The following is an 8,051-nucleotide window of genomic DNA, read 5'->3' as shown; positions in this document are numbered from 1 at the left end:
TTTTGTTCATCGGGTCAGCAGCATTTTCAAACAAACATCTTCTGATTCACCGTTTTAATCTGGACGGGAGGCAGAAACGTAGCAAAAGGTCTCCGTTTTTGTAACGAAAACAGAGAGAGAGAGGCAGTCAGCTGATTGACTGGCACCGCTCTTTGCATCAGGAAACTCACACTCACGGATCAGTCTCTCTCTCTCTGCCTGATGTGTCTGTGTCGCTCACACAGCGTAGTGAAACATTTGTCTGGTATCAAGTATTGAAAATTTGTCTGGTATCAAGTATTGCATCATCTGATCGGCCTTTTTACTGATCAAACTAGTTAAAGCCATTATCGGCCGATTATGATCGGTGACAGATCGATCGGAGCACCCTTAATATATACACACACATATTTTTTTTATATACACAATATTAAAGTGACCACTGTTAAGTATTTATTTATGTAACCTCGATTATGTACTTATTCAAACAGAAAAAAATACAACAAAAAAAACAAACAAACAAAGGAGCACTCATAGTTTTACTACAATGCTTCTCGATACCTCCTGAAAATAATATCTTTTTGAAAAGGAATATGTTTGGGCATTGCTTTAGGTTCTCATTTAGTTTGTTCCACAATTTAACACTGCAAATTGATAAACATAATCTTTTCCTTGTTGTTCTAAATCTATTAGTCTTAAAATTTCCCCTTCCCTTAAATTGTACCCTCCCTCCCTCTCAGAGAACATCTTTTGTATATTCCTAGGCAGTAGGTTATTTCTTGCTTTGAACATGAATACTGCAGTTTGATATTCAATTAGATCATGGTATTTTAGCAATTTAGACTGTAGAAATAATGAATTTGTATGATCCTGAAATTGGACATTGTGAATGATTGTCATGGCTCTTTTTTGCATTATGACTAGTGGCTGTAGTGAATGTTGATAAGTGCTTCCCCCAAACCTCTACACAGTAATTCAAATACGGTAACAATAGTGAGCAGAACAAGATGCGAAATGATTTAAGATCCAGAATGTGCTTAGCTCTTAGGACTGCAATACTTCTGGACAGTTTGGTTTTGATGTGTTTTATGTGAGGCTTCCAACAAATCTTGTCATCTATTATCACTCCAAGGAATTTATTTTCATGTACTCTTTCTAAGTTAACACCCTCTATCTGTATCTGTGCTTGATGATTTGACTTACAGTTTCCAAATACCATGAATGTAGTTTTACTCAAATTTATTGATAACCTGTTTATGTCAAACCATTCTTTTATTTTCTTGAATGAAGAGATTGATTCCAAGAGTTGCTGTAAGCTGTCCAGCAACTCACATTTAAAACTATAGAAGTGGTACTATAGTACTTACAGTAGCAAGCACCAACAACTCATGAGTCTATTCTCAGTAGAATAAAAGGTTAGAAATGTGGGACTAAAAATGTATAGATTTTTTTCATAGCTATGTGTATGGGATAGGTTTATATTTTTATTTCAGTTCATTGTTGATTGGCTATACCACTGTTGTATGTATAATTTAAAGTTATTGTTATTTTATGTTAAAATGCATGTATTTTCTACCTCATGTCATATTGAATAAATACTCAAAATTTGCTAAATTAATTTTGTATATTTGTAATTTTGAATACTGTCATGGTCCAGCTGTGCCTCTCTGTCTCATTTCCTTTGTGTGTTCTGCTGTTTCTCTCGTCCCTGTTTTCTTGTCAGCTTCCCTGTTCATTTTGTTTGTGTGTGTGTGTGTGTGTGTGTGTGTGTGTGTGTGTGTGTGTGTGTGTGTGTGTGTGTGTGTGTGTGTGTGTGTATGTGTATGTGTGTGTGTGTGTGTGTGTGTGTGTGTGTGTGTGTTTGTCTTGGCGTTCCTGCTCATATGATACACACCTCCTGCACATCTGTGTCTCATCCACTAATCAAGACTCTGTATATCTACCTTGGTTCGTCACTCCAGTCTTTGCCAGATCATTCAGGTTGCCAGTGTGGTTCACTTTATCACAGTGTTGCCTGCCACCAGTCTCACTCTCCACTACTCCAGACGATACACCATTTCTTCAGGACAATGATGACCTATTATCCAAAGAAGAAGAGCACCAATGGATCTGTCACTGTAAATACTGGGCCATAAAATAGGGTTTACCAATAAGGGAGGTCCAATATTGTGTTTTCTTTAATCACAGCTTATTTACTGTAACCCTACAGTCATAAAAACAGTGGAAATGGCCCTAGCATCTATCGTGCACTACATAGAAATCCAGTAACTTTGTGGCTGTGTGTCTTTTGCCTGTAAACAGGAGATTCCAGCCATCAGCTTGATTAGAGTAAACTTTCATCAGCATTCCCTGTAAGAAATGACACAGTGAAATGTATCTCAAATGTAGCCTGCAGCTGTCATCACAGAACTATACTGCTGCAACGACATTTGCAGATTACATAATGAGCACTATTATTACTATATGACAATATAAAATACAGCAGATTAATACTGAATGCAGAGGATGCTCTGGTTGATATTGCAGTCTAAGATTTTGATGTCAGCAGCTGTTTGTACTCACGATTATAGCAGCTGAAATGGCATGATGCATGGATTGGCTCTGACATTTTCTGAAACCGCATGTCTACGTTCCTCATAGCTGGTTATGGCCATGTGATTAAATGATACAGTTGAAATTCATGGAATGAGAAAGCTTGTATAAGGAAGTAGGCTAGGAGGGTCATTTGCATAGCAGCGAGCAAGCAGTTTTGGTGAGTTTCTTGGTTTAGTTTACTTACTCAAATCCTGTTGTCCCATTTGACAATGTTACAGAGAACATCATATCTGAGAACATAGTGGTCACATCTCTGCACCACTGCCATTAGACATCCCTCTACACCTCGTGAGTAGTGTGAAACTGAAATCTACAACAATCACTCCATAGGGATGGTATGAGGTGACTGGACATAGGTACAAAAGGTTGGATTGGTGTGTGTGTGTGACTGTGTGTGTGTGTGTGTGTGTGTGTGTGTGTGTGTGTGTGTGTGTGTGTGTGTGTGTGTGTGTTTTATGTGTAGATTGAGGTGACCGAATGAGGGAATGAAAGTGTGCATATTTGTATATCTGTATATGTAAATGTTTTTTTCTGTCAATATGAAACTAAAAAGGAAATCTACAACCACAGTGACCTCTGCTGTTTAAACATCAACATTTATTGACAAACTCCAGGAAACTGTGTTTTTCATTGCCTGCCAAACATAACTCCAAGGTCAGCTGCTCCAACTTCACAGTTAAGCAAACTGCTTCTAAAAAGCATTGTTTGGAAAAGTTATTGTTACAAAATAAACATTCCTTAATTTTCATAAAGTTTTCAGATTTAGTGTGTGAGCAGAATGTGGTTGTAATGATGAGCTTCCACGTGTAAATATTTGACTGTATTAATGTAAAAGCAGGTTCCTGTTGTAGAACAAAATGTTTTTGTTGCCTTTGATTTACCTACTAATCAGCTCTAAACCTAAACTAAACTATAACTCATTTGAAAGTCTTGTTCTTAGTCTTTCGCACCCAAGTCGGAAATCACTGCAACCAATTCTTTTTGTTAAGGTGTACCGAGCACCTGGCCCGTACTCTGAATTCTTATCTGAATTTGCAGAGTTTTTGTCAACTTTAGTCCTTAAAACGGACAAAGTTATTATTGTAGGAGATTTTAATATTCATGTGGACGTTGAGAATGACAGCTTCAGTACTGCGTTTATCTCTTTGTTAGATTCCATCGGCTTCTCTCAGAGTGTTCATGAACCAACTCACTGTTTTAACCACACCCTCGACCTTGTTTTGGTGTATGGTATTGAAATTGAACATTTAGTGGTGTTCCCACAGAATCCCTCTTTATCTGACCACTGTTTGATAACTTTTGAGTTTGTATTGCTGAACTACTCGCCATTGGGCAAAAATTTCTATACAAGATGTCTGTCTGATAGTGCCATAGCTAAATTTAAGGATGCGATTCCATCAGCTCTAAATACATTATCTAGTCACAAAGTAACGGAGGACTCCTATGCTAATTTCAGTCCCTCCCAAATCGATCATCTTGTTGATAGTGCTGCAGGCTCGCTGCGAATGACACTCGACTCTATAGCCCCTCTAAAAAAGAAAATACTAAAACAAAGACGGTTAGCTCCATGGTATAATACTGAAACTCGCAAATTAAAGCAAATATCACGGAAACTTGAGAGGAATTGGCGTTCTACCAAAGTGGAAAATTCTCGTTTAATTTGGCAAGATAGTCTTAAAACTTATAGGAAGGCCCTCCGTAATGCCAGAGCAGCGTACTACTCGTCATTAATAGAGGAAAATAGGAACAACCCCAGGTTTCTTTTCAGCACTGTAGCCAGGCTGACAGAGAGTCACAGCTCTATTGAGCCAAGTATTCCCATAGCTCTCAGTAGTTACGATTTCATGAGCTTCTTTAATGATAAAATTCTAGCTATTAGAGACAAAATTCAAAATTCTTATCTCTTAACTCAGGAACCTTAGAAACAGCTGTAGAACCAGATACATGTTTAGACTGTTTTGCTTCCCTCAATCTTTACCAACTAACTTCAATAATTTCTTCATCTAAACCATCAACCTGCCTCTTAGACCCCATCCCGACTAGGCTGCTTAAAGATGTTTTACCCTTAGTCAGCACCTCTATACTAGATATGATCAATCTATCTTTATCAACAGGCTATGTACCACAGTACTTTAAAGTAGCTGTAATTAAACCTCTTCTGAAAAAGCCCAAACTTGATCCGGGTGTTTTAGCCAACTATAGACCTATATCTAACCTTCCATTTCTCTCTAAGGTTCTGGAGAAAGCAGTTGCTAAACAGCTGTGTGACTTTCTACAGAGCAATAGTTTATTTGAGGATTTTCAGTCAGGATTTAGAGCTCATCATAGCACAGAGACAGCACTGGTGAAAATTACTAATGACCTCCTTATTGCATCAGACAAAGGACTTGTCTCTGTACTGGTTTTATTAGATCTTAGTGCTGCATTTGATACCATTGACCATCAGATCCTATTGCAGAGACTGGAATATTTCATTGGCATTAAAGGAACCGCTCTAAGCTGGTTTAAGTCCTATTTATCAGATCGATTTCAGTTTGTACATGTTAATGATGAGTCCTCCATGCACGCCAAAGTTACTCATGGAGTTCCTCAAGGATCTGTCCTTGGACCAATCCTCTTCACTTTATATATGCTTCCTTTAGGCAATATTATCAGGAAACATTCCATAAGCTTTCATTGTTATGCAGATGATACTCAGTTATATCTATCGATCAAGCCAGATGAAACTCATCAGTTAGCTAAACTTCAAATGTGCCTTCAGGATGTTAAAACCTGGATGACCTGTAATTTTCTCATGTTAAACTCAGATAAAACTGAAGTTATTGCTCTGGGGCCTAAGCACCTCCGTGACGCATTATCTAAAGATATAGTTTCCCTGGATGGCATCGCCTTGGCCTCCAGCACCACTGTGAGGAATCTTGGAGTTATCTTTGATCAGAACATGTCGTTTAAGTCTCACATTAAGCAAATTTCAAGGACCGCCTTTTTTCACCTACGTAATATTGCGAAAATCAGGAACATCCTGTCTAAAAATGATGCAGAAAAACTAGTCCATGCATTTGTTACTTCTAGGCTGGATTACTGCAATTCCTTATTATCAGGCTGCTCGAAAAAGTCCATTAAGACTCTTCAGCTGATCCAGAATGCTGCAGCACGTGTTCTGACAGGAACCAGGAAAAGAGATCACATTTCTCCTGTCTTAGCTTCTTTGCATTGGCTTCCAGTAAAATCCAGAATAGAATTTAAAATCATTCTTCTTACCTACAAATCTCTTAATGGTCAGGCACCATCTTATCTTAAAGAGCTCATAGTACCTTACTACCCCACCAGAGCACTGCGCTCCCAGAATGCAGGGTTACTTGTGGTTCCTAGAGTCTCCAAAAGTAGACTAGGAGCCAGAGCGTTCAGCTATCAAGCTCCTCTCCTGTGGAACCAGGTTCCAGTTTGGGTTCAGGAGGCAGACACCATCTCCACATTTAAGAGTAGGCTTAAGACTTTCCTCTTTGATAAAGCTTATAGTTAGGGCTGGCTAAGGTAGTCCTGAACCATCCCTTAGTTATGCTGCTATAGGCCTAGACTGCCGGGGGATTTCCCATGATGCACTGAGCTCCTCTCTCCTCTACTTTCTCTCCCTCTGTATGCAACCTTATCCCATTATTGCATGTTACTAACACAACTTCTCCCCTTTCTGGTAGTCTTGTGCTTTCTCGTCTCTCTCCTCTCTCCTCCTATCACTTCCTGCAGGTTTTCTGGCTCTGGAGCTGTGGAGTCTGGATCTGTGGCTGCGGGTCACCTGCTGCCCCTGTGTTCCTGCTCGACACCCTCTACTGCAACGACTATTGTTGCTAGTCTTATTGTTATTATTGTTATTATAATCATTAACATTACGATGGTTACCATTAACACTATTATAAATATCTGTACCATTTTTCATTTAGTCTATAGCAACATTACCTTCACTGTCTGTACCTCTGTGTGTATATTGTGTAGGCTGTCTCTCTCTCTCTCTCTCTCTCTCTCTCTCTCTCTTTCTCTCTCTCTCTCTCTCTCTCACCCCCAACCGGTCGAGGCAGATGGCCGCCCACCCTGAGCCATGGTTCTGCTCGAGGTTTCTGCCTCTTAAAAGGAAGTTTTTCCTTGCCTCTGTCGCCTAGTGCTTGCTCTTGGTGGGAACTGTTGGGCTTCTGTAAATATCATCACAGAGTACGGTCTAGACCTGCTCTTTTATTAAAAGCGCTGTGAGATAACTGTTGTTGTGATTTGGCGCTATATAAATAAAATTGAATTGAATTGAATTGAAATTGAATTGATTTTATGTCCAATGTCTACTATTTGTCTATTTATATCAAAGCCAACTGCAAAAAATACCTGACGAATTAAACATAAGAAAATAACAAAATATAAGACAACTGATTTTGTTTTGAAATTATTACTTTATCCTCATTATATTATGACATATATTAACCTTAATCTAAGTTATTGAACCCATTGTCTAGGATTAAAAGTTGTACAGTCATCCGATCTGTTGAGAACAGGCAAGGGCAGACAGTGCCAAAACACATCTGACATACGGTCAAACACCAACACCTCACCACTGAGTCAAAAACATCTGGTGTCTGATTACAGCAGGGCAACCTCAGTAGTACAACTGGTCCATCTACTTGAGACAGTTGGGGTTTTCATACAAGCTCCCTGATGACGACATCTAAAGTAGTGATGTTATGTCTTATAATGGAGCTCTGAGGCTCATTTTAATAGTGGTTTAGCTGCAAAGACGTCTAGCCACTGTCTGAGCTTGCTTTTGATGTGAAATGTGATGTGACTGATGATAACAGAAACAAGTTTATTGTTGAGTAGCCTAGGTTTTCACATACAAGGAATAGCCTTGTTAAGTTGGTGCACTGCAGAATGCAGTTAATACTACTGTATGTACAGTAGGACTGTGCTTGTGCTAGCTTACTGTAGGACTAGGGATATATCAATACATCTTCCAGAATTATTCGAAAATAGCCTTAACCAGCATCTCATGAGTCTATGCTGACTAAAATTGTTTATTGTTTATTCATAGCTGAGAATCTGTTTATTGAATAAGTTTCTTTTTTATTTTATTTTTAAGTGTTGCTAGGTGTACCACTTTTTGTGTTGTTATTTTTAAATTATTGGTATTTATGTCAAAATGTATGTATGTATTTCCCATGCCATTTAGAAGAAATACTTAAAATGTTTCCATGTACAAAGCATTTTCTTAAAAATAATAATGCAAAAAACTAACGAAAAAATTAGATACTCATTAGATAATGAGTGAAAACATAAAATATCAAGAATTTGTCATTCAGTGCTGGTTGATCATTAACATAAGACCATGACAGCAGACATTTCCTCATACCATGTCAGTTCCTGTTTCATTGTCTGACCTTAAAGAAATTCTTCTGTGTGGGAGTCAGACAGACATAATAAAAGACACAAAGAGTCTGCAT

This window comes from Micropterus salmoides, unplaced genomic scaffold, assembly GCF_014851395.1.
Source record: "Micropterus salmoides isolate LMB-PRFRI ecotype aquatic unplaced genomic scaffold, ASM1485139v1 Ms_hic_scaffold_2, whole genome shotgun sequence".
Classification (NCBI taxonomy): domain Eukaryota; kingdom Metazoa; phylum Chordata; class Actinopteri; order Centrarchiformes; family Centrarchidae; genus Micropterus; species Micropterus salmoides.
Note: the sequence above shows the minus strand (reverse complement) of the source record.